The sequence below is a fragment of the Eleutherodactylus coqui genome, chromosome 4 (assembly GCF_035609145.1).
Source record: "Eleutherodactylus coqui strain aEleCoq1 chromosome 4, aEleCoq1.hap1, whole genome shotgun sequence".
Classification (NCBI taxonomy): domain Eukaryota; kingdom Metazoa; phylum Chordata; class Amphibia; order Anura; family Eleutherodactylidae; genus Eleutherodactylus; species Eleutherodactylus coqui.
In genome coordinates, this window is record NC_089840.1 from 277515591 (window position 1) to 277542511 (window position 26921).

General features: G+C 46.3%; 1 pseudogene; it reads left to right on the forward strand.

Annotated features, from left to right (window-relative positions):
- Window positions 1-18746: 18746 nt before the first annotated feature.
- Window positions 18747-26921, forward strand: part of LOC136626718 (zinc finger protein 585A-like) — a 41613-nt pseudogene continuing 33438 nt past the window's right edge.

Sequence of the window (26921 nt, forward strand, 5' to 3'; positions counted from 1 at the left end):
GCTCTGTTTCCGAGCGCAAAGCGGCTGCCTTTATGGTTTGCAGGGAACTTCTCAAGATGCATAGCAGAGGAATGGTGACGCTAATGATTGCAGCATCGCCGCTCACCACCAGGGTAGACTGCTCAAAGTTTCGAAGGACCTAGCAGATGTCTGCCAACCAGGCCCACTCTTCTGAAAAGAATTGAGGAGGCTGACTCCCACTGCGCCGCCCATGTTGGAGTTGGTATTCCACTATAGCTCTATGCTGCTCATAGAGCCTGGCCAACATGTGGAGCGCAGAGTTCCACCGTGTGGGCACGTCGCACAGCAGTCAGTGCACTGGCAGATGAAACTGATGTTGCAGGGTGCGCAGGGTGGCAGCGTCCGTGTGAGACTTGCGGAAATGTGCGCAGAGCCGGCGCACCTCTCCGAGCAGGTCTGACAAGCGTGGGTAGCTTTTCAGAAACCGCTGAACCACCAAATTAAAGACGTGGGCCAGGCATGGCACGTGCGTGAGGCTGCCGAGCTGCAGAGCCGCCACCAGGTTACGGCCGTTGTCACACACGACCATGCCCGGTTGGAGGCTCAGCGGCGCAAGCCAGCGGTCGGTCTGCTCTGTCAGACCCTGCAGCAGTTCGTGGGCCGTGTGCCTCTTATCTCCTAAGCTGAGTAGTTTCAGCACGGCCTACTGACGCTTGCCCACGGCTGTGCTGCCACGACGCGCGACACCGACTGCTGGCGACGCGCTGCTGCTGCTGACACATCTTGATTGCGAGACAGAGGTTGTGTTGGAGCAGGAGGAGGAGGAGGAGGGGGGTTTAGTGGAGGAAGCATACACCGCCGCAGATACCACCACCGAGCTGGGGCCCGCAATTCTGGGGGTGGGTAGGATGTGAGCGGTCCCAGGCTCTGACTCTGTCCCAGCCTCCACTAAATTCACCCAATGTGCCGTCAGGGAGATGTAGTGGCCCTGCCCGCCTGTGCTTGTCCACGTGTCCGTTGTTAAGTGGACCTTGGCAGTAACAGCGTTGGTGAGGGCGCGTACAATGTTGCGGGAGACGTGGTTGTGCAGGGCTGGGACGGCACATCGGGAAAAGTAGTGGCGACTGGGAACTGAGTAGCGCGGGGCCGCCGCCGCCATCATAGTTTTGAAGGACTCCGTTTCCACAACCCTATACGGCAGCATCTCAAGGCTGATAAATTTGGCTATGTGGACGGTTAACGCTTGAGCGTGCGGGTGCGTGGCGGCGTACTTGCGCTTGCGCTCAAACACTTGCGCTAGCGAGGGCTGGACGGTGCGGTGCGAGACATTGCTGGATTGGGCCGAGGACAGCGGAGGTGAGGGTGTGGGTGCAGGCCAGGAGACGGTAGTGCCTGTGTCCTTAGAGGGGGGTTGGATCTCAGTGGCAGGTTGGGGCACAGGGGGAGAGGCAGCGGTGCAAACCGGAGGCGGTGAACGGCCTTCGTCCCACCTTGTGGGGTGCTTGGCCATCATATGTCTGCGCATGCTGGTGGTGGTGAGGCTATTGGTGGTGGCTCCCCGGCTGATCTTGGCGCGACAAAGGTTGCACACCACTGTTCGTCGGTCGTCAGGCGTCTCTGTGAAAAACTCCCAGACCTTAGAGCACCTTGGCCTCTGCAGGGTGGCATGGCGCGAGGGTGCGCTTTGGGAAACAGTTGGTGGATTATTCGGTCTGGCCCTGCCTCTACCCCTGGCCACCGCACTGCCTCTTGCAACCTGCCCTGCTGCTGCACACCAGGTGGGGTCAGTCACCTTATCGTCCTGCTGCTCTTCCTTCGAATCCTCTGTGCGCTCCTCCCTCGGACTTACTGCCCTTACTACTACCTCACCGATAAACAACTGTGTCTCATCGTCATCGTCCTCCTCACCCACTGAAAGGTCTTGAGACAGTTGCCGGAAGTCCCCAGACTCATCCCCCGGACCCCGGGAACTTTCCAATGGTTTGGCATCAGTGACGATAAACTCCTCTGGTGGGAGAGGAACCACTGCTGCACAATCTGAGCAGGGGCCCGAGAACAGTTCCTGGGAGTCTTCCGGCTCCTGAGCATGTGTCATTGTAGTGGAGTGAGGAGGCTGGGAGGAAGGAGGAGAAGCAGACAGAGGATTCGGATTTGCAGCAGTGGACGGCGCAGAACTGTGGGTGGACGATAGGTTGCTCGAAGCACTTTCTGCCATCCACGACAGGACCTGCTCGCACTGCTCATTTTCTAATAACGGTCTCCCGCGTGGACCCATTAATTGGGCGATGAATGTGGGGACGCCAGAAACGTGCCTCTCTCCTAATCGCGCAGCAGTTGGCTGCGATACACCTGGATCAGGAGTTCGGCCTGTGCCCACACCCTCACTTGGCCCTCCACGTCCTCGGCCGCGTCCACGTCCTCTAGGCCTACCCCTACCCCTCAGCATGCTGTATTACCAGTGATTTGATTTCACAGGCAGGAAATAAATTGGCGCAAGCCTGCAGGCCAAATATACTTTTCTCCCTTTTTTGTAAAAGGAAAGGCCCACTGCGTCTATTCACTGACTAATAAGTTTAATAACTGTGTTGTGCCCCTGCAAATGTGTCACAGAACTTTAGTGTTGCAGAGTTATTAACTACAGCTGAGCAAGGAATTTCACAGGCAGGAAAGAAAGTGGCGCAAGCCTGCTGTAAAACGTAGCTGGCTGCGCATGAATTTTTTACTATCTCCACCCACCACACACGTACACAGAACGCTGAGGACTGACAGAGGCAGGGCACATAGAATTTTTCCCTTTTTTTAAAAAAGAAAAGGCCCACTGGCACTGACTATATTCAATCAGATAAGAAATCAGTTCCACAGAAATGCAGTTATATGAAGTGCAGCAGAGCGGTGATTTTTCCCAGGAAGGCAGGAAATAAATTGGCGCAAGCCTGCTGTTAAACGTAGCTGGCTGCGTATGATTTGTTTACTATCTCCACTCACCACACACGTACACAGAACGCTGAGGACTGACAGAGGCAGGGCACATAGAATTTTTCCCTTTTTTTAAAAAGAAAAGGCCCACTGACTATATTCAATCAATAATAGAGATGAGCGAACGTACTCGGATAAGCACTACTCGTCCGAGTAATGTGCCTTATCCGAGTACCGCTGTACTCGTGCTGAAAGATTCGGGTGCCGGCACGGAGCAGGGAGCTGCAGGGGAGAGCGGGGAGGAACAGAGGGGAGATCTTTCTCTCCTTCTCTCCCGCCCGCTCTGCCCCGCTCCCCGCTGCGACTCACCTGTCAGCAGCGGCAGCTCCCGAATCTTTCAGCACAAGTACAGCGGTACTCGGATAAGGCACATTACTCGGACAAGTAGTGCTTATCCGAGTACGTTCGCTCATCTCTAATCAATAATATATGTCTTCTGGCCCTGCCTACACAATTCTCTCCCTGTAGTATTACTGCCGGGCGCAATGCTCTGCACAGCCGATTTTGAAAAAAAAAAAAATGCAACACTGCTAACAGCAGCCTGGACAGTACTGCACACGGATAGATGTGGCCCTAGAAAGGACCGTTGGGGTTCTTGAAGCCTACACTAACTCCTAACACTCTCCCTGCCTAACCACCACTTCTGTCCCTGGACTATTAATGCGGGGCGCAATGCTCTGCAGACAGCCGATTTTGAAAAAAAAAAAATTGTGCAACACTGCTAACAGCACCCTCCACAGTACTGCACACGGCTAGATGTGGCCCTGAGAAGGACCGTTGGGGTTCTTGAAGCCTACACTCACTACTAACACTCTCCCTACAGCAGCTCCGGCACCAGCAGCACTGTCCCTCAGCTAACTCACAAGGCATCTGAGGCGAGCCGCGGGAGGGGCCGACTTTTATACTCGGGTGACATCTGATCGCCCCAGCCACTCACAGCAGGGGGGTGGTATAGGGCTTGAACGTCACAGGGGGAAGTTGTAATGCCTTCCCTGTCTTTCAATTGGCCAGAAAAGCGCGCTAACGTCTCATAGAGGAAACTGAAAGTAACCGGAACATCGCGTGGTACTCGTTACGAGTAACGAGCATCCCGAACACGCTAATATTCGCCCGAGCATCAAGCTCGGACGAGTACGTTCGCTCATCTCTAGTCCCAACTCGATTATTCAATTCTGTGCGCAAAAGAATTAGCGTCCAAATTTTATATACGGAATGTAATTTTCTCACTTTCCGGTGTCATAGAAACGTGAAATTTGGCAGGAGCATTGATTATGTCATAATTAGGAAAAGCTAATGGGTCCCAACTCGATTATTCAATTCTGTGCGCAAAAGAATTAGCGTCCAAATTTTATATACGGAATGTAATTTTCTCACTTTCCAGTGTCATAGAAATGTGAAATTTGGCAGGAGCATTGATTATGTCATAATTAGGAAACGCTAATGGGTCCCAACTCGATTATTCAATTCTGTGTGCAAAAGAATTAGTGTCCAAATTTTACGTACGGAATCTAATTTTCTCACTTTCCGGTGTCATAGAAACGTGAAATTTGGCAGGAGCATTGATTATGTCATAAATAGGAAAGGCTAATGGGTCCCAACTCGATTATTTAATTCTATGAGCAAAAGAATTAGCGCCAGAATTTTATGTACGGAATGTAATTTTCTCACTTGAAATTTGGCATGAGCATTGATTATCTATATATATAAAGCTGAAAGCCCTCACTGACTCACTCACTCACTGACTTGCCAAAAGTTCTCCAACTTCCCGATGTCGTAGAAACATGAATTTTGGCACGAGCATAGATTTTCTCCAAAATAGGAAAAGTAATTGGGTCCCAAATCGATTATTCAATTCTAGCGCAAAAGAATTAGCGTCAAAATTTAACGTACATAATCTAAATCTCTCACTTCCCAATGTCATAGAAACTTAAAATTTGGCACGGGCATTGATTATGTCATAAATAGGAAAAGCTATTGGGGCCCAACTCGATTATTCGATTCTATGCGCAAAAGAATTAGCGTCCAAATTTTACATACGGAATGTAATTTTCACACTTTCCGGTGTCATAGAAACGTGAAATTTGGCAGGAGCATTGATTATGTCATAATTAGGAAAAGCTAATGGGTCCCAACTCGATTATTCAATTCTGTGTGCAAAAGAATTAGCGTTCAAATTTTACGTACGGAATCTAATTTTCTCACTTTCCGGTGTCATAGAAACGTAAAGTTTTTGCAGGAGCATTGATTATGTCATAAATAGGAAAAGCTAATGGGTCCCAACTCGATTATTCAATTCTGTGTGCAAAAGAATTAGCGTCCAAATTTTACGTACGGAATCTAATTTTCTCACTTTCCGGTGTAATAGAAACTTAAAATTTGGCACGGGCATTGATTATGTCATAAATAGAAAAAGGTAATGGGTCCCAACTCGATTATTTAATTCTATGCGCAAAAGAATTAGCGCCAGAATTTTATGTACGGAATGTAATTTCCTCACTTGAAATTTGGCATGAGCATTGATTATCTATATATATAAAGCTGAAAGCCCTCACTGACTCACTCACTGACTCACTCACTGACTCGCCAAAAGTTCTCCAACTTCCCGATGTCGTAGAAACATGAATTTTGGCACAAGCAGAGATTTTCTCCAAAATAGGAAAAGTAATTGGGTCCCAAATCGATTATTCAATTCTAGCGCAAAAGAATTAGCGTCAAATTTTAACGTACATAATCTAAATCTCTCACTTCCCAATGTCATAGAAACTTAAAATTTGGCACGGGCATTGAATATGTCATAAATAGGAAAAGCTAATGGGTCCCAACTCGATTATTCGATTCTATGTGCAAAAGAATTAGCGTCCAAATTTTACGTACGGAATGTAATTTTCTCACTTTCCGGTGTCATAGAAATGTGAAATCTGGCACGAGCATTGATTATGTCATAAATAGGAAAAGCTAATGGGTCCCAACTTGATTATTCAATTCTATGTGCCAAAGAATTAGCGTCCAAATTTTACGTACGGAATGTAATTTTCTCACTTTCCGGTGTCATAGAAACGTGAAATTTGGCACAGGCATTGAATATGTCATAAATAGGAAAAGCTAATGGGTGCCAACTCGATTATTCAATTCTGTGCGCAAAAGAATTAGCGTCCAAATTTTACGTACGGAATGTAATTTTCTCACTTTCCGGTGTCATAGAAACGCGAAATTTGGCACGAGCATTGATTATGTCATAAATAGGAAAAGCTAATGGGTCCCAACTTGATTATTCATGTCTGTGTGCAAAAGAATTAGCGTCCAAATTTTACGTACGGAATGTATTTTTCTCACTTTCCGGTGTCATAGAAGCGAGAAATTTGGCACGAGCATTGATTATGTCATAAATAGGAAAAGTTAATAGGTCCCAACTCAATTATTTAATTATAGCGCAAAAGAATTAGCGTCAAAATTTTATGTACATAATCTAAATCTCTCACTTTCCAATGTCATAGAAACATGAAATTTGCCATAAGCATTGAATATGTCATAAACAGGAAAAGTTAATGGGTTCCAACTCGATTATTTAATTCTAAGTGCAAAAGAATTAGCGTCCAAATTTTATGTACATAATCTAATTCTCTCACTTCCTGATGTCATTTTATATAAAGGAAATGTCGCATGGTTGCCTCCCCGTGGTGTTTCCTGGGTAACTCAGAGAACTATGCAAAATGGTGAACATATGTTTTTCCGGTATCTCTAAAGAAACCACGACTTCATAAGATTTTCCGTTTGAACACCAGATAAACACCAGTATCTAACTAACTCGGGCGAAGCCGGGTATATCAGCTAGAATATATATATATATATATATGTATATATATATAGCACCCCACATGTACATTACACACATATACATATATAGCACCCCACATGTGCATTACACACATATACCTATATATCACCCCACATGTACATTACACACAAACACACACACATATATATAGCGCCCCACATGTACATTGCACACATATATATAGCACCCCACATGTACATTACACACACACATATATAGCACCCCACATGTACATTACACACACACACACACACACACACACACACACACACACACACATATATATAGCATTCCACTCTCTCTACATAGAATTTCTTGTTCCAATAGAAATCTTTAATCTCCCCTTCTGCATCTGCACATAGTAAGTTACAAGCTGACATAGGAGCTGCTCTTCGGTCGCATGTCTGAGCCTTCTAGAGAACCTCCTTTTCTGGATTTCATTGATACCCAACTAGGTGTAGTCTCCAAAAGAAGCCAAATAAGTTTGGCTAATTCATCATTTATCACATCCAAAAGGTGCATCAGTCAATGACAGAATATACCCAGAGCTTTGCTCGATAGTGTATATATCATTTGATGCAGCAGTTACTTGAGTGTGTAAGTTTGGTAGGGGGACACTATTGAATCCGAATTTAGGCTTCTCCTGGTTCATTCTGAGAGCTTTTGTTTGGTAGGGTGTTATTGGGAGGGGGTCATATTTTGCTGATCAGTGTTTGTCTATGGGTTGCTCGACCTTCAGTTTGGTTTTGGAGTGGGTGGTGAGAGATGTAGCGGGCACTAGTTTGCTTATCTACTATTTGGACAATTTTCTATGTTTGCACCTGACAAGTTCGTAAGTACATTCTACTCTGTTATTGACTATACAATAGGTGGCATAACGTTTTAGAGTTTCATTAGCTATTAGTATAAACTCCAAGACACCAACCTCTGGTAGCTGTATGCAGTCCTCTGCAGTCCCTGGAATGGTTAGTCTGACATATGGACTGATGGTAATAGATGGCTGCAGATCAGGTAAGGTTAAATAGTAAATCAAGGTGAGTTTCTTTTCAGTTGTTGGAATGGCTGGGAGCTACATTAGAGGGTATTTGTTACTATGTTTGAGGTAGTTTTTATTTCGCTTGGCTTTTTCGTTAGCTGGGGGAGATCTTTGGGAGAATGATGTAATCTCCTTTGGTGATCGCATTGAAATTTAAGTTTGAGAAAACAACCATGAAATGTGTCCAGTATTGGGAATTTCGTACCGCTATGCGGCTTGTGCTTTGTGTGGGCGTTCACTGTTTTTTGCCAACATGTGGCCACTGTATTTAGCAGCCATGCAGCTGCGGCTAGTTTTCTATAGAAGTTTTTTTTTCGGAGTTCCTCCAAGGCCAACCGGACGTGGTTACGATGTTCTTTCAAATTGTCCGAAAAAATAAGGATGTCATCAAGGTGGGCCACCACAAATTGATCCAATAGGTCTCAAAATACATTGTTAATAAAATGTTGGAAGGTGGCAGGAGTATTACACAGTCAGAACAGCATGACTAGATATTCAAAGTGTCCATATCTTGTTCTGAAAGCCGTTTTCCATTCACCCCTGGGGTGGATCCGCACTTGATTATATGCACCTCTGAGGTCCAATTTAGTAAAGATCTTTACTGCCCGCAGCCTCTTAAGCAGTTCTGGAATTAACGGGAGAGGATAGTGATTCTTAGTAGTCATCTTGTTAAGATCATGATATGCATGGTCAAATAGTAGAATTTTTTTTAACGAAGAAAATAGACGCTTCCGCCAAGGAGGAAGAGTGCTGCATGAAGCACCTTTTAAGATCTTTATCCAAATATTCCTGAAAGCCTTTTAATTCTGGTTTAGAAAGGTTGTAGATATGCCAAAACAGAATAGAACATCCTGGGAGCAGCTCAATAGGACAATCATACGGCCAATGAGGGCGCAGTTGATCAGAGTGCTTTTTGCTGCAGACATCGTTGAACAACTAGTATTGTGGTCACAAATTCTTGTTTTCTAGGGGGCACTCTTGAGGTCTTGACCCTGACTGGGCGTGGGCAGTTTGGATTGACAATTCTTCTTACAACGCTCTGAGGGGAAGTGATAGTTCTTGATTCCCAGTTGATGGTCGGGTTGTGAGTTGAGAACCAAGAAATTCCTAGGATGACTGGAAATTTTGAACAGGAGATAAGATAAAAATGGATCATCTAATGATGCTCTGGCTCTATGTGAATATTCACTTCACTTGTCTCCTGAGTAACAGACCCAAAACCAATGGGGATCCATCCACCGTTTCCATGTGAACGGGTTCTGTTTTATCTCTGGTTGCAATATGGTTGTCCAAGCATATTGGCAGTCCATGAATTCCCTCTTGCTTCCAAATCTAACATGGCAACATGGCAGTGCCTAAGATGTTGCGGCTCCCCATAGTTATCTTGATAGGGATAATGAAGTGGGGGGGATGGATTGTCTTTTTGGGCAATGGATGGGATGGCTGGCAGAGCAGTATCCGGTCTTTTCGGGATTGCAGGTGGAATTATGGTCTTGGCATGCGTTAGAGCGATGGTCCTCTGAAACTTATTAGGGTAGTTCATAATATAATGGCTAGACCCTCTGCAATGCAGGCATAAATTCTCAGAGTGGTGCCTCTCTTTCTCTGCTATTGAGAAGTTTATGGATAGTCTCAATCTGCATTGCTTGAGGTGAAGAGTCCGTCCTTGGTGGGTAGACTGAACAAATAGGATGGGTGGTATCCGAATAACTGTAACTTCTCCTTTCTTTCTCTTTGCACAGCGGTTGGATGCATCGAACACTTGATCCATAGGCAAGATAAAGGTGCGAAGGTTATCAAGGAAGGTGCTGTCAATTTCCACATAAGGAGAGGCCCAAGCAAGTACTTCACTTTCCAGCAGGTTAATAATAAACATCACCTTTTTTCGGCCATTGGTAAACTCCACGGGTCTCATGTGGAAGTAAATGTGGCATTAGTTGAGAAACCTCTGTATCGGCAGCGGTCCCCATCAAATCTGGATGGTATGCCGACATCAGCATCTAAATTGTATAACTCATCTACCTCTTTTTCTAATGCCGAAACGTTCCCCTGATACATGCCACAGAACTCTTGTAATTCCATGACTTGTTTCCTTAGGTGGCTACAATGGACTTAATTGTGGGCATGTTTATTCTGTCATGAGTCTAGCGCAGGACTGGAATCTCGTGTTGTGGCCACTTACTGGAGGGTAGTGTGGTCCAGGATTAGCCGAGGTCTGGTAAACAAGATGGTGGTGCAATACAGCAGGTTTAGGCAGAACAATATTCAGGTGGTATAACCGAGGTCTGGTACACAAGATGGCGGTGCAGTACAGTGGGTTTAGGCAGAATAGTCAGGCAGTATAGCCGAGCTCTCATACAGAGGATGGCGATGCAGTACAGCGGATTTAGGCAGAAGAATAGTCAGGTGGGATAGCCGAGGTCTGGTACACAGGAACAGTCTTCTCTAGTAGGGAGCAGGTAAAGATGGAGCAGGTTTATAGGCTGAGGTACTGAGCACAATAAACACACAAGGCAGTAGGGAAGGGGGCCAGGTTTATATAGGAGTCTAATTGGGGAAGTACAAGACACGAGGTAGACTAGACAGGGAAGACATGGAGCCAAGACAAGGAACGGGGAACACAAGAGTAGGAATCCAGGGAGCTATCCTGCATGCTGAATAGCTCAGTATGAAGGGCTACGGCTCGGGGTGCAGGAGGTGGCAGGTCCTGACACATGGCAGCCATGGGCCTCCTTATTAATATGGCATGGTGAGAGGCATCATGGGAGGTGGAGCAGTAGTGGAGGACCCACTGGTCTGCTTGTTGCTGCTTGTATCAGACATGATTATATGCCGCCACAGACAGCTCAAACAGACAAAATGGCAGTGTCACTTATGTGGAACAAAACTGAAGAGAGGTGACAGAGGAGCACGGTGGGAATGCTGGGAGAATTCTAGTAGTGATAACCGATCGCAATGATAAATAATCAATATTTAGGGCTCTCTACATGTACATTACACACATATACATAGTAACATAGTATGTTGGGCTGAATGAAGACAATGCCCATCTAGTTCAGCCTGTTTCAACCTTCCTACCACCCTGTTGGTCCAGAGGAAGGCAAAAATAATCCCAACAAGCCAATTGAGCTCATTTAGAGGAAAAAAAATCCTTCCCAACTCCATAATGGCAGCCAGAGTAATCCCTGGATCAACATTTGAAAGTTCCTACCTGACTCCATGTAAGGAGAATCTATGTGTTTATCAAAGAGAAGACCCTCCCAGATTTCGTATAGAGTCTGGACCCAGGAGAAATACAAATCACACCAGCCTGTGCGGTATCAGATGATTTCTAATTTATTCTAAGGTGTATGCAGTTTATATACCATAAATGACATCACAGGAAAAAGTACATACCTCCAAGATTAATAAGAATATATGATAGGCTGAAACTAAAATGATTAACATAAGTTACATTTTTTTGTTCAAAAAGTATTTTATTCCGGATTTTCAATTTAGAAAACATACATTTAACTAAGATGAGCACAATTAATGTAATATGGATTATTGTCAAATACTTAAAATAAACGTGCTTTTACAACAAATAATTGAGTATGTTCTCATTTTTCTCATCTCTCCTATGGCAGATCTTCGCTGCCCAAACATATTAACTCTTAAACCAAGACAAGGACAGGACTAACAAACACATATAACTGGGGAGAGGGGGGGGGGTGGGATGGTAGAAGGTGGGGGGGGGGGGGGGAGGAAGGGAACGGGTGGATTTCTGGAGAGCGGTCAGGGGTGCTGGAGTAGATCACGGGGGGGGGGGGGGCACATCCAGGTTCTGGGACGCCCCCATGTTTTCTATAGCCGTCCCGACTCCACCCAAGTTTTAAATTTCTCAGAGGTTCTAAAATCGATCCACGTCTGCCAGGTATGGTAGAAATTCGCCTGGGTGTCGCCCTCCTCTGCCCCCAGCTCATCAAAGCGCATGAGGTCGTTTAGTTCCTCCACCCACATTGCTCTAGAAGGAGATGTCGTGGTTTTCCAGAGTCTGGGAATAACTCTTCTGGTCGCGAGTATGAAAAACTTAATTTGCTTTTCTTTACATTCTTAATTGGGCCTGGGAGGACTGAGAGCAGAGCCATCTCCTGAGTTAGATTTAATCGAGTCTTGCAGATGAAGTTATATAGCTCTATCGTTTCCTTCCATAGGTCAGCCACTCCGGGACAGCTCCACCAGATGTGGGACATATTTCCTCTGCCTGCCTTACATCGCCAACAGCAGGGTGATGTCTGCGGGAAGATTTTGTGGAGATGGTCGGGGGTCCTATACCATTTGGATAGAATTTTAAAATTTAGGTCCTGGGCTTTACACGCCGGGGACAATTTATGACACAGGAGCCAGGCTCTCTCCCACTCCTCCTTTGGCAGTCCACGCCCCAGTTCTCTCTCCCAGGCCTCCACATATGTAGGTTTCTGGGCCTCTGCCTCTCGATCCAGCACCATCTTATATATAGATGAAATCCTATGTCTCTGCGGGGTCGAGGACACCGCCATTTGTTCGAAGGGGGTGAGGGAGCTCGTGAGGCTCACCCGAGGGACCAGGGACCCCACAAACCCTCTTAGTTGAAAGTATTGTAACCAGGCGGCAGGGCGTGTTTCCCCCTCTCCCAAGATCTCAGACAGGGTCTTTAAATTCGCGTTGGACATAACATCTCTAATTCTCGGCATTGGTGAAGTGTGCATACCTAGTATTGAAGATCCATCTAGCGTTGTCTTAAATTGGGGATTGGATATGAGGGGGGTTAAAGGCCCCGGCACTGAGACTAATCCATTTTTTTGACCAAAGTCTGCCCAGGTCCGGCATAGCTGATCAATAAACGGGGAGATGTTGGGTATTGCATTTATCAGTTTAGGTGGGATCCATGCTACTCCCCGCAGGGTTCCCGGAACCAGAGCGTGTTCCGCCGCTACCCAGAGCTTCTGGTTGTCCTCTTTAAGCAGGTCTAAAATACAATTTGAGAGGCATGCTTTGTAGTAGAGGGTAAAGTTGGGTAGCCCCAACCCCCCTTTTTCCTTTTGTCTGGTGAGTAACGAGAAGCGCATACGTGGCTTCCTTCCTCTCCACATGAACGCAGTAATCAGGGTTCGGAGGCGTTTTAAGTAATAGTTTGGTAGTTTTACCGGGACCGTCTGGCATAAATACAGAAATTTCGGGAGGGAGTCCATTTTGATAACATTGACCCTACCACTCCAGGACAAGAACAGTGGTTTCCATCTGTTGAGATCCTTTTCCAGCTCCGTCAGATATGGGAGAAAATTAAGTTTAAGGGTCTGTGTGGTATCTGACGGGAGCTGAATTCCCAGGTATTTTATTGAGGAGTGTCTCCATCTGAATGGAAACTGTGTCTCCAACTGTGTTGCCTCAGCTTGTGGCAGGGTCACGTTCAAAATCTCAGATTTTTGTGCATTTACTTTGTAATTGCTTATTCCGCCAAAACGTCTAAACTCCTCCAGGACCACGGGAAGCCCAACTCGTGGATTGGACAGATACAAGAGCAGGTCGTCCGCAAACAACGCCATCTTATGCTCGATGTTCCCTGTCTGGATCCCTCTGATTGAGTCGTTTTGGCGGAGCGCATTTGCTAACGCTTCCATTGTTAGCACATAAAGGAACGGGGAGAGGGGGCAGCCCTGTCTAGTCCCATTAGATATTTGGAAGGCATTCGACAGGGCTCCATTAACTCTGATTCTAGCAGAGGGATTGCTATATAAGGACATAATTCGGTCTTTCGTCTTCGGTCCCACCCCTATTTTATCCAGTGTGGCCGAGAGGAAGTGCCAGCTGACCCTGTCGAATGCCTTCTCTGCATCGACCGCCAGGAGGCACAGAGGTTCCCCGGAGGCCTTTGCCCTGGCTATCAGTGATAGGGATTTTACCGTGTTGTCCCTAGCTTCTCTGCCCGGGATAAAACCCACCTGCTCTCCATGAATCAGTAGTGGGATGGTGTTTTGCAAGCGTGTGGCAATCATTTTCGCGAATAATTTAATATCTATGTTGAGGAGGGATATGGGTCTATAGTTGTCACAAACCGAGGCGTCTTTCCCCGGTTTGGGAATAACTGAAATGTGAGCTATTAGGGATTGTGGCGGGAAGGAGCACTCCCTCCCCACCGCGTTGAAGGCTTTAAGAACTAGAGGTGAGATCTCTTTTTGGAAGGCCTTGCAAAACCTGGCTGTATAGCCATCTGGCCCAGGGCATTTGCCTACTTTTAGTTCTTTGATGGTTTCTTCGAGCTCACTCACGCTGAAATCTTTGTCTAAGCTCCCCGCTTCTTCTGTTGTCATTCTTTTGGGGGCATTAAGGGTCAAATATGCCTCTGTCTCTCCGTCTATACTTTGATCTTCACGCTGTGTTGAGTCTTTAATATTGTATAGTTTGGAATAATACTTTTTAAATTCCTCAACTATGTCCTTTGTTGCGTGTACATGTCTTCCCCCCTCTGCCTGTATTTTGGTGACATGTGCGGGAGATGTTCTAGGGTGGAGGGTTCTAGCTAGCCAACTTCCACATCTATCTCCGTATTCAAAGGCCCCTCTACGTAACTTGTCTCTATATGCTAGAGAGCGTTGATCAAGGATTTTAAGGATCTGCTGACGTATGGAGGAGATTTCCGCTTTAAGAGTGTCGCTTTGGGATTTTTTGTTGGCCTCCTCTTTGGCTTGTAAATGTGAGATAAGTTTACGTAGGCTCGCTGAGTTTTCCTTTTTAAGCCTAGTTCCATGGGAGATTAAAATTCCCCTAATGACGCATTTTAATGCCTCCCACTGGATGGGGGCCGGTGTTTGGTCGTTTTTATGGGTCTCTATGAACCCTGCGATTGTTTCTTTAATGTCGGTGACACACAAGTTGTCTCGGAGCAAGTTGTCGTTAAGCCTCCACGAGGTGTTTCCCGGGCGGCCCGCACGTTCCATGAACCCTCCGTATACCGGAGCGTGATCGGACCAAATAAAATCCCCCAGGGAGCACCTTGGGGACCAGTCCAGCAAGTCCTGCAAGACCAGGAGCATGTCAATGCGGGTGTACGTGTTGTGGACTGCCGAGTGAAACGTGTAGTCCCTGGTCCCTGGGTGAAGGATCCTCCACAGATCCACTAAGTGTAGATTGTTTAGGGTTTTTTTAAGTAGATGTAGTGCGGATCGGGGTACAGAGGTCCTACCTGATGAAGAGTCCATCTCTGGGTTCAGAACCAGGTTCCAATCTCCGCCCAGGATAATTTTGGATCCACTTGCAAATTTGGCTAGGGTCTTCAGCATCCCGACGGCGGTTGACACCTGCTCCTGATTAGGGAGATAAATGTTAGCCAGAGTAAATATCTTATCATTCACTTCTAGTTTTAGAAAGACAAATCTGCCCTCTTGGTCTATAGCGGTGTCAATCACACTGTGTCTAAATCCTCTGTGTAAGGCAATTGATACGCCTCCTGCTTTTTTCGTGGGGTGGGGGCTATGGTACCAGGTGGGGTAGAGTCTGGAACTGCATGATGGAACCCAGTCTATTTTAAAATGCGTTTCTTGGAGCATAACTACCTGTATTCTTTTCTGGTGGAAATGGCGCAATATCTGGCTCCTCTTCTGAGGGATGTTCAGGCCCTTGGCATTATATGTGCTGCATGTCAGGTCAGCCATGTTTATCCTCAAAAGGGAAGGGCCCTTCCATTTGGCTCTGACCCCTTTCTCCAGTAAGGGGGGACTTGGGAAGGAGGGGGAGGGGAAACACACAAGGTAAATCATATAAAATCAAGAACAAGGTCAAATAAACATTATCAAACTGAAAATCTATCCTCACACGATAGTTAGCGAGGGCTAACCGAGCCTTCGCCATAAGCTATATTAGCAAGAACTAGCAGATTTACGGGTTGTCGCTCCCAACCCCTATGACTCTGAACTTTTAGTATTGCTGTTGAACCTCAAAACCCCCGTGGACCCCAAGAAAGTCCCGAACTAGCTTTTCTTCCATCCGTTTCTCCTCTCTCCGGTGTATGCGTGGCCTGTGTTCGGTGTGAATTCTGTCAGGTTGGTTTAAGTCCCTTGGGCCCTTGGGGTTCTCGGCTCTCACCTGGCCTCTCTCTTCTGCGGCGAGCTCTACTTTCCACTGTCTGCCATTCGCTTCTTGGTGGTGGAGTCGGGAGGGAGGACGGCTTGGGCCAGTCCGGTAGAGACACTTGCGGTAGCTCAAAGGTACCTAGGAAGTTGGGTAGGTCGCCCAGACCTCTGAATATGGCTGATTTGCCTCCTTTGTTGGCGTGAAGCTGAAACGGGAAGCCCCACCTGTACACAATTTCTTTTTCTTGGAGTAATGTGAGCAGTGGCTTCAGGGCCTTTCTTAGTTGGAGGGTGCGACGTGATAAGTCCGTCAGGATCATTAGCGGGGCCGCTTTGTAGGACAAGTCGTTGTCTTTTCTCGCTTGTTGGAAGATTTGTTCTTTCAGCTTGTAGTAATGTACTCAACATATAATGTCTCTCGGTCTTTTTGGATCGGATGATTTTGGGCCTAGGGCCCGATGAATTCTGTCAATCTCCACTTCCGATTCCGGCGGCCTTTGTAGGAGCTTGTTAAAGAATTCTCTTGCCCATTTCTCCAGCTGGGTGTTGTCAACTTCCTCCGGAAGACCTCTAATTCTTAAGTTGTTCCTACGATGACGGTTTTCCAGGTCGTCAATCATATGAATAGTTCGGAGATTTGCTGGGAGTGCTGGGAGAGCTCGAGCGCGTGATCATTCACAGTATTAGAGACTATTTCTTGCTCCCCCTCTATCTCTTCTAATCTCTGTCCCACATGCCGGATATCCTGTTGTAGGACTGCAATGTCCTTTTTATGCGAACTTTCCATCTTTTGGAAGAGGTCGTTTATTTCGTTCTTGGTGGGAAGCGCACGAAGATGTTCCTTCCAATCCCATTCCTCAGGTGGGGTGTCAGGTCTCGGGTGGTGGGAGTTGCGGTTACTTGCGGTTCTCCCCTGTTTCACGCTGGCAGGCATCACAGTGCTCATGGTAAGCTCTGGTGATGCAGGTGTGGGCGCTGGTGGACTGGGGCTATCTGCGGCCTGCGTCTCCGACACTGTCTCCCATCTCCTGGAGCTGCTTATATTGGTCCCTTTCTGCATAAGTCTCTGTGGCAGGGGCTGCTGCGGCTGGGGGGGGCTGCCCTCTCCTTCACTACTGGGTTGCAGGGCCCTCACTCCCCTGACTACTTCTGCCTGGGGCTCTTCTGATTACCCTTCCTCTGGGGTCTGGGGTGGGTTATGGAGCTGCCTGGCCGGGTGCATGTGGGCTGATGGTGTGGTGGAACAGCTCTTACCCCGTTCTGCCGCCGGCTTCTCTTCCTCTGCTGCCGCTTGGTCCGCCTGCTTACTCCTCTCTGCTGTTCCTGTTGAGCGGTCCTCTCCGTGGTGTAACGCGGGGGACTCGCTCTCTTCTGCCGCTCTTCTTACTGAGCCGCCAGCGGCTCTACTTCCGGGTTTGCCCTCCTCTCCTCTGTCGGCGGTGCCATGTTGGCCGCGGCACCGCGCTCCCCACTGTCTCTCATGCCGCGGAGGAAGCCTTCCAGTCCTCCCCTCAGGTGGGTCGGCGTCCTCTTGGGATGGTCTTGTGTTATTCTTCTCACCATCTGCCTGGTGAGAGGGGTCTTGGGGTCCTCTTGGGTCGGGTTCTGGTGCTTGGGGCCGGGAGCGATGTGAGGAAGCGTCTCACTCGCTCATCTGCTAGCCACGCCTCCCTAAGTTACATTTTTTAAGGTGTTACTATAAAATACAATGAGACCGTTATGAGTTCAGTGAAAAGGAGTGCAAGAGGGGGTCTGAGAGACTGTCTTATCTTCTGTCTGTCCCAGCACCATGCACAGCTATAGAAAGCTTTTGTTTAACCGCTTCACTACTTATACTAGCATCATCCTATATTCTTCTAGTCTACAATCCAATAAAAGAACAATTAAGTGATACATTGATCTACAATTTTCTTAACACTCCAAGGCCTGGATCAACAACCCGCTGGTCATCTAATGGCTATATCCTGTAATATCATAGCACTCTAGAAACACGACTAGTTCTCTCTTAAACTTCTCTATGGATTTTGCCATCACCACATCCTCAGGCAGAGAGTTCCACAGTCTCACTGCTCTTACGATAAAGAACCCCTTTCTATGTTGGTGATGAAACCTGCTTTCTTCTAGACGTAGTGGATGCCCCCTTGTTACCGTCGCAGTACTGGGTATAAACAGATCCTGGGAGAGATCCTTGTATTGTCCCCTCATGTATTTATACATAGTTATTTGGTCACCCCTTAGCCGTCTTTTTTCCAGAGTAAATAATCCCAATTTTGATGCCTCTCTGGGTATTCCAGTCCCTTCATTCCATGTATTAGCTTAGTTACCCTTCATTGAACCCCCTCCAGCACTGTAACATCTTTCCTAACCACCGGTGAACAGAACTGTACACAGTATTCCATGTGGGGCCTGACAAGTGCCTTGTATAGTGGGAGGATAATGTTCTCGCCCCTCGCCCCTATACCTCTTTTAACGCACCTCAAGACATTACTTGATTTTCCAGCAGCTGACTGGCATTGGTTGCATCTCCCTTCGTGTACATTATACACTTATATAGCTTCCACTGTCTCACACATGCGCTTGGTTCTGCACTTCCGTCCCACACATGTACTTGGCTTTGCTCCCCCGTTTCACACACGTGCTCAGCTCCGCTCCTCCATCTCACACACACTCGGCTCCGCTCCTCCGTCTCACACACGCTCGGCTCTGCTCCATCCACTCTCTGAATACATCCTCCCACAGCAGAGTCCTGCATCCACTGAGCGGAGAGACCTGGTCATGTGACCACTTGTCTCCTCCCACACACTGATCACATGACAGTGACATCATCACAGGTCCTGTAAGCACAGAACAACCCCACGGCTCCTGTCCAGCTGCAGGTAGAGGTATGTGGGGTCACAGCTTCCCCTTGTGGAGACCCCGGAGAGGTGCAGGAGATGAGCGGCCATGTAATGCTCCTCTGGGGAGTCTGGGATGTACATAGGAGATGGTACAAGGCCTCTGCAGCGCCCCCTATTGGCAGGCCTGTAACATGACTGGGAATAGAAGCCTCCGGAAGGCAGAGAACATCTCCAGCTACAATCAGGATTATTCGGCCTCCACTACAAATTCGCTTTCTACAATCCGTACAAAATCCCCCCAGAAGAATATAAATAAGTGACACAACTGATAGAACGAGCGCTTTCCCCAAATCCCCACAAAATGCCCCTTTTTCTGCCTCCTGCGGCCCCAGAATCCCCCATGAGGTCTTTAGTCCTGGGAGCCCCTTCTGCTGAGCGGCTGCAGACGGACAGCAGCTTCTGCCGGCGCTCCGGAGGAGTCTTACCCCGTTCCTCGCGGCCGCCGGCTCACTGATGCTCTGGGGTTTGGGAGGTGCAGCCGCCGTCTCGTCGCTCCAGAATCTTCCGTCTTCTGAAACCAGTAAATCCCCCAGAACTTCTCGGCTCGCAGCTCCCGGCTGGATGTGCTGTTTGTAGCATTTAGCGGGAAGCGCTGGACACGTTTTGGCCGCCCGATCCTTCTTCAGCGGCCGGACTCCTACAAATCACTGGGGAAGAAATAGCGGATAACATGTTGTATCTGCATAGCGTCATAAATCCCCCTGGTTAACCCCTTCCTGCTCCGGGGCTTATATGTACACACTGGGTGAGAAGGGGCTCCTGTGATTGAAGGAACAGTTACACCCTATGGATGGTGCCGGCTCAGAAGTTGCTTCCCCATCATCCGCAGCTGAAGCCAGCTACAACTGACTGCTGGCCTCAGCTGCAAAAGCCGGGATCGGTGAGAACATCAATGCCAGCAGTTAACCCCTTACATGCCCTGATCAATGTTTTTAAACAATCACTTTTTTATTGTATAGTAAACTTATAAAAAGCATCAGAAAACACCTGATCCAGGTAACTAATGAGCTGTTGGACTTGCAGGTCCTACGGGATACATAGTTATCGCCAAACTTTAGAAGAAAACAGGAAAGGGAAGAGGAGAACCATTAACGAGAGGACTTACATGAATGAGCTAAGTTGAACGTGACTCTTGGACATGTGTTATTCAGCATTTTTATGCTAGCTTTGTTTCTCTTGCTATTTTTACCAAGGCGACCAGAATTTCAAAAAATTATCTCTTGTACCCGACTCCCAGGCAGCGATTTCCACAAAGCAGAGCAGCTATGGCATCCTATCTCTCCATTGGGCGTCTGATGGGACCTCTTTCTGTCTCCAGTAGAGTAGGATGAGGAGTTTCGTAGCCAGAAGGTTTTAATGCTTGGACATTTCCACTATGTGTAGGATTGTCCCCCCTTGTGCTTCGCACCTCCAACAGATATCAGACTGTGTAAGATTACCTCTGTATAAAGTGGTGGGTGTTTTGTACCAGAATTTTATAGGAGTTCTCCTGAATGCGAACGCATCTAGAGAATCCATGCAAATCATTCAATATTTACTTAGCTTCATCTTTGCTGAATTTGGCACCCAGGTTTCTCTCCCATTCGCTGAGGAACCACAGTTTGTCAGAAGAGGATTTTAGAAGAACTTTCCTTGTATGGGTGTGTTACTCCTTTCTTGGGTTGGGTCAGGAGAGAAAGATAAATCTTGAAGCAGAGATGGTCTCTTACTTTTCTGTGACAAGTCTTCTGGAATTTCCTCAAAGAGTTGTGGCTGTCCACTGCTCCTACAAAATTGGGTGGGCTGTTAGGGATAAGTGTGTTATTTTGATTTAAGTTAGTTATTTTGGTACCTTTAATGATGTTATGGATTGCTAAGGCATTAAGTTTTGACCATGAGGCAGTTGTGTTTAGTGGACTATTAGGTAGAATGGAGGGAATCATTGAGGCAGGGGTCATTGGAAGGAGAGTAAGGTGATCTAACGACACCAGGAGTAGGAATCTTAAGACCTTAATCGTGCCTCTTGTATTTGGGCTAAGTACTTGAGATTTCCTTGGGAAGGAATCATTGGACCATAGAAGAAATTGATTATCTGGTCCAAATAAGGATTTCTCTAAATTGGTCAGGGGTAAATCTGACTTGGGGTCTACCAAAGAAATCCATCTGGATATGTGTATCACATTATAACATAAATGTAAGTTTGGAAGGCCAAAAACTCCTTTAGGTCTTTTTTGCGATATGTGCTCAAAGGCTTAGCGTAGCTTGTGATTGTTCCAGACAAATTTCCTAAGGAGTTGATGTATCTGGGAGAAAAATAAGCCAGGCACTTCTATTGGCCTCTGAGACTTCTCCAGAGCAGTACCTGACCTACCCCAAACTATCCGGGCAATCCCTGACACACAAAACCTCAGGCACTAAAAATGCACCTTTTCAGAGAGGCATACCATATCCCCTAAACCAAACCCCTCTGTACTCTGCCTGATAACATGCTCCCTGTCCTATTGATTGCAATCCCTGCTAGCCACAATCAACTGCCCCCTGCAGTCACAATTTGACCATTGTCCATGTGTATAGCATCTCGCACTCTACAGCTTGCCATATCTTGCACAGCTCCAGACCCTTTACCTTCTGTATCGCCTCATTAAGCAAAGTCGCTAGAAAAATCTGTAAGGCTGGTTTCACACGGGCGACAAAATCGCATGATTTTCTTGCGATGCAACAGTGCCACAATTCGCATGTATGTAAAGACCATGCTTTCCGATAGGTACCTTCACATTAGTGATGTTTTGTAGGCTTGAACATTGGGGGGGGAAAAAATTGTGGGATGCTAAGCATTACCACGATTTGCAATATTTTGTAGCCCATGTTTCCCTATGGAGCCTTCCTATGTGTTGCATCGCACAAAAACGCGGTTTTTGTGCAGTGCGATGCAACTTTTATAACGGGAAATCCTACCGTAAAAGCCCTAAACTAAGCCCTAGCTGCATAAAAAAAGAATACATTCCCCCTCAGGCACTGTCAGCTCCCCGTGTGTCTCCCCTGAAGCATCAGCAGACTTGCTTGGAGTTTTCTGTCATCACTTCTTGGATTGGAGGTTCAAATTCCCCACCTCCAGGAAGTACTGGCTGTGATTGGTTCTAAAGCACCGCGGCTAAGCCAATGAGAGACAGCGCCTGAGAGGTGATGTATTCTTTTTTTTTTATGCAGCTAGGGCTTATATTGCAAGTCCCCCCCCCCCCCCCTCCGAAAATCCCGGCAATATAATGCTACAAAGTCGTTCAAATTTGTAGCACCATGTGCGACACGAAATTGCAATGTTGCCACGAGAAAATGCAGCAATATCTCACAGAGCACCAATGCAAGATCACTGTAGTTTTCTAGCGGCGATATCGCGTTGGCCATGTGAAAGAGGCCTAATGCTTGGACACATCAGTGGCAAAAGAAGGCCTAACCACCAAAGGACACAATGGCTTGATACTGTAAAAGCTGATACTGGCATGGATATCAACCAACTGAAAGAAGCAGCACAAAACCAAAAAGCATGAAGAGAGCCTTTAGAGTCGCTGAGCATCCGGAAACGGCTAACAACAACAGCAAGCTTTAGGAGGTTTAGTTGCTGGAGCTGAGTTTTAAGAAGGGTGTGTAATTCACGGCAAACAGGAGAGCAGGGTTAGAGGTTAAGACAATACCCAAATACTTAACACTTGAGGGGCCATCTGAAGGCATAATGCGTCTGCAGCATTGTAATGGTGTAGTCTGATTCTGAGAAGTTCAGAGCTTCTGATTTTAAAGTTTTTGGCAAAAAGGTCAAAAATCTCAAGATTAGCTACTGTTATAGATGTTGGCGTGTGGTCTGATATTGTAATCAAACCAATGTCTGCTGTGGTGACGTTTTGTATAAATTTCCCTAAAATTAAAAAATAGTCAATTCTGTGGAAAGTGGAGTGAATATGCGAGAAGTAGGGGTGCTCTCTCGCTTCTGGGTTCAAATTCGTCGATGTATCTTGAAGGTTTTTGCGGGGTCTAAGAAGTATTTGAGGAGGTGTCTGTTGAAGGTTCAATTGCCAAATTTAAATCCCCTCTGACTACCACCAGGCTCTCTGCAAAATCTGTGAATCTAGCGTGAATATGGACTAACCAAAGGATCTGTTTTTTTGTTTTGGGGCATAAAGATTGGCCAAAGAAACTTTTTTATGGGTGATCGAATCCTTCAGAAAAATATATCTGCCGTTGGGGTTCATTTCTGTAGGTGTAGGTAGAGAAGGGATATTTTTCCCAATTGCTATCAAGACACCTCTTGATGCTGAGGAATGTGTGTTGTCGGACCACTGATTAAAATTAAAAGTAGGAAGTTTGGGTATATGATGAAAGGGAGTCTCTTGAAGAAACAGCTCCTCTGAATTGAACTTCAGAAGCAAAAAAATGTGGTTCTCTTTTTGGAGGCTGTTCATCCCTCTGATATTTAAGTAAATGTAATGGCAGCCATAGTATAGTGAGTATGGTATGCTTTTATACAGGATATCCATTAGTGTCATCCAAAGCCCTAGGCAGTCTTTCTCGCTGTGAAAACACTTATGTACAAAATGTACCACATGTTGTGATGAAGTAAGGAAGTTGCGAATGCCCAGGCAGAAGGTTAAACAGATCTGAGAAGAACCCCTAACCAACACCCCAAATGGAATCGGGAACATGGGGTAGTCCGTAAAGCTCCATATCCTGCCTGCGTATGTGGGTGGATGTGCACTATAGTGAGTGGGAAAGCCCCAGAGACTTTACGATTGTTTAGTTTATCAAATTGTGTAAATTCTAAGATACTTAATAAGCATTTTCTAACAGACCGTAGGCACTTATAGCTAAAAACCTGCAAGTCAATCAGTTTAAATTACAGTTACATGAGGAAGTGTAGTATTGAAGGTATAGCTGCATCCCGCCACTTGTGCTGCCTCTAGGCACCACCATGGAGCAATGGGTCTGAGGGTATGGGTACATTGCTGATAGGAGGCCAGGCAACTGAGAAAACCTGGGTCCGCCCATTGCCCATCTAGCAGGACAAGGCAGGACTACACTGCAGAGAAGCTTCCTAACTTACAGACCTGAATGTTGCTCTGTCAGCTGAGGTCTCCTCCTTCTCTGAATTTGAGGGATGTCACCGGAGAAGATATGTGGTCACCTCTAAGGTCTATGGGAGGGAGAAATCAGGACGTGGCCCCAGCCGAGGAGAAACAAGGTAGTAGCTAGAAAGGAATAAAACTGTTAGTTAATAGTCTATCTATGTTTTCGGGTCTTGGTCCTGGTATTAAGTTTCCAATTCTCCGGCTTTTATAATTTTGGAATCTGGTGTTGGATTTGGATTGGCATCCATGTGGGAATGTCAAGTGGAGGGATACCCAGTTTCTTCCAAGTGATTTGAAGGTCATCTGGAAATCTGATGGAGATCTGTTAACCGTCCCTAAATGTGACTAGGCCAAACAAGAAGAGCCATTTCACGGGAAGCCTCCTTGCAGAGCCTCTGTCAGGGGTTGAGTATGTGGCTTTTGGCCAGTGTATATGGAGCGATATCTTGGTATAATAAACTCTTGTTGTTTTCTAATAGAATTTCCTGACATTCGCGGGCCTTTTGAAGAATAGCTGAGGTGTCCACGTAGCTAGGCAAGCCGCAGATGACATCTCGGGGTGGTTCTGAGGGTGAGGGTCGAGGGCCCTATGGATGCGCTCAATTATGCTGTGAGCTCTCTGCTTCCCCGGTAAGAACTGGAAAATTTGTGAGGCAGCAAATGTAAAAGTTTTAGTTGCTGTGGTTTGGGGAAGGCCTCTAAAGCGGATATTTTTCCATCTGCTTCTGTATTCTTTGTCTTTCAATGATAACAGAGCTTGGTTTATATGGTCTTATTGTGCTAGTAAATTGATCTGGGATAGCTTTACTGTGTCGTAGGAGTTCCTGGTAAGAGTTCTCCAATTCTTTGACTCTTTGATCAATATGTTTGACATCCAGTTTAATATCAGCGAGCTCTATCAGAAACGGGAAAAGGATTGGGCCAATATTTTTATAATAAATGAGCAGGAAATTGGGCCATGGTCTAGGTCTTCATTTTGCTCGGAAGTAACTGAGGTGCATTTCATGTCTGAGTCTTCCAAATCCTGATCAGGTATGTCCGACTGGCCTGGGGTTAGTTCTCCATGTCCCTTGCTTCTGGACAACTGCAGGATGTCACAGGATGGAGATTTACAATGTTTTTGTAAAAAAAAATTAAAAAATTCAAGCTGCTGGACTCCACATGAAATAATAAAAAATAGAGTATGTTCATCTCTACTCAGCCCCCCAGGGCTGAGTAGAGATGAATTCCTGGCATCAGTGCTAATATCCTCGGTGGCATGATGCCAGGAGCTTGGGACGATGATGCTGTGGACTGTGGTTGCAGCAGTCACCTGACTTTCGCCACACGGTATAACTGTAAGCGAGCACTGGGGCAGTGGTAGCCACTCAGCTACATCCAGCGAGGTTGAGTAGGAGTGAGTATACTCTATTCTTTATTTTACGTGGGGCCCAGCAGGTAGAATATTTTTTTTTTTGTGAAAGTGAGTTTCAGTTGACCATATTGCAGACATATTTCCGCATTTGTGATACGGACGTGTGTTCCGGCCGACCATGGGTTTGCGAACCTAAATCAGAGCATCATAGGTCCCAATAATGCTCCAAGGTTGGATCAATAAACCCAGCAGTAAAAATCACATTATTTGCTTAGTTATTGTATTTGTCATCTTTAGGTACATGCACATGGATGGGATGGCCAAGTGCTCACGATTTGGGGCGCAACTTTTTAAATGTCTGTGCGTATGTATCCTCAGAGCAGAATTACATTGGCGCATGCAAGATTGGTCTACTTAACTCTGACCGATATGAACTTATAACCTGCATTCTTGCCTGTGAGTGCGATGTGTGTTTTGTGTAAAAAGGCAGCGCTGCACATGAGATGTTCACATGTGTGAAAATAACACGTTGTTCAAATAGTAAAAATGTAAAAACCACCGTGCCTCATATAAACATCGCTCAGCACGCCAGTGTGGTGCAAATTGTTTTAGTTCCATAGAAAATAATGAGCGATATCACCCAAAATAGGAAGGTGCTGCGATCTCTCTATCTCTAACTTTTGGTCCAAGAATATAATACTCGCTTGTGTAAATTAACCCATCTAAATTTTTTTTTACATGGGATTTCTATGCATCTCGCAACGCACAAAAAATCGTACTGAAAATCGCCCATGTAAATACACGCATAGGCTGTATTCACACGAGTGCAAATCTTGCGCAAGTTCTGTGTGTTGCAAGATGCACAAAACTCGTGCAATGCTCCGAGGTAAAACGTAGCTGCATGTCCTATTTTTTTCCCTCGAAACAGATTGCCCATTATTTTCGATAAGACAGTAAAACACATCGCATGCAAATGCAATATGATGTTTTCCACTGAAGGCAAGGAGAAACCCTTGCCGATCCTCTGACCCACACAAAACAAACGCCGGATTGTTCATGCTTTTGCATGAAAAATGCCTCGCATTGGCGTGAAAAACACACATTGGCAAGCATGATATTGAACCGTATGAATGTATTCATAGCAGTAATACAGAGATTTGGGGTGGTTTACATTGTCTCGTCTTCTCTCCATTCAGGATCCTCGGCTGATATCTTCTATATCAGATAATATTCCTGATTGACCCAACAAGGATGGATAGGAAGAGGGACAAGAGGGCGGAGAGTATATTCACCCTCACCCTAGAGATACTCTTCCAGCTTACAGGAGAGGTGAGAAATTCTGGGGATGACGTCACGTTCCATCATTCTTATCTCTGTCAGTCTCTGGTCACATCTGCCGATTCATCATAAATGTCGGGAAAATAATAGAGCCGGTTGTTCTGGTAGAATGACAGAAACCCAACAGATCTACTATAAGGCAATTGGAGGTTGTTGGGGGTCATTATTGTCTGTCATCTAACAGAACCAAAACTCTGATCATTTTGTTCTTCTGCTCCTGTGACTGAGTAGAACAACGGAGATAATGAACACAGATGTGAGGAGAATCTTACTAATTGTAGGCCATAACTGGAGACATGAAGGACTCTGGGAATGTCTGCAGGGATATTTATGGATGTATCTCC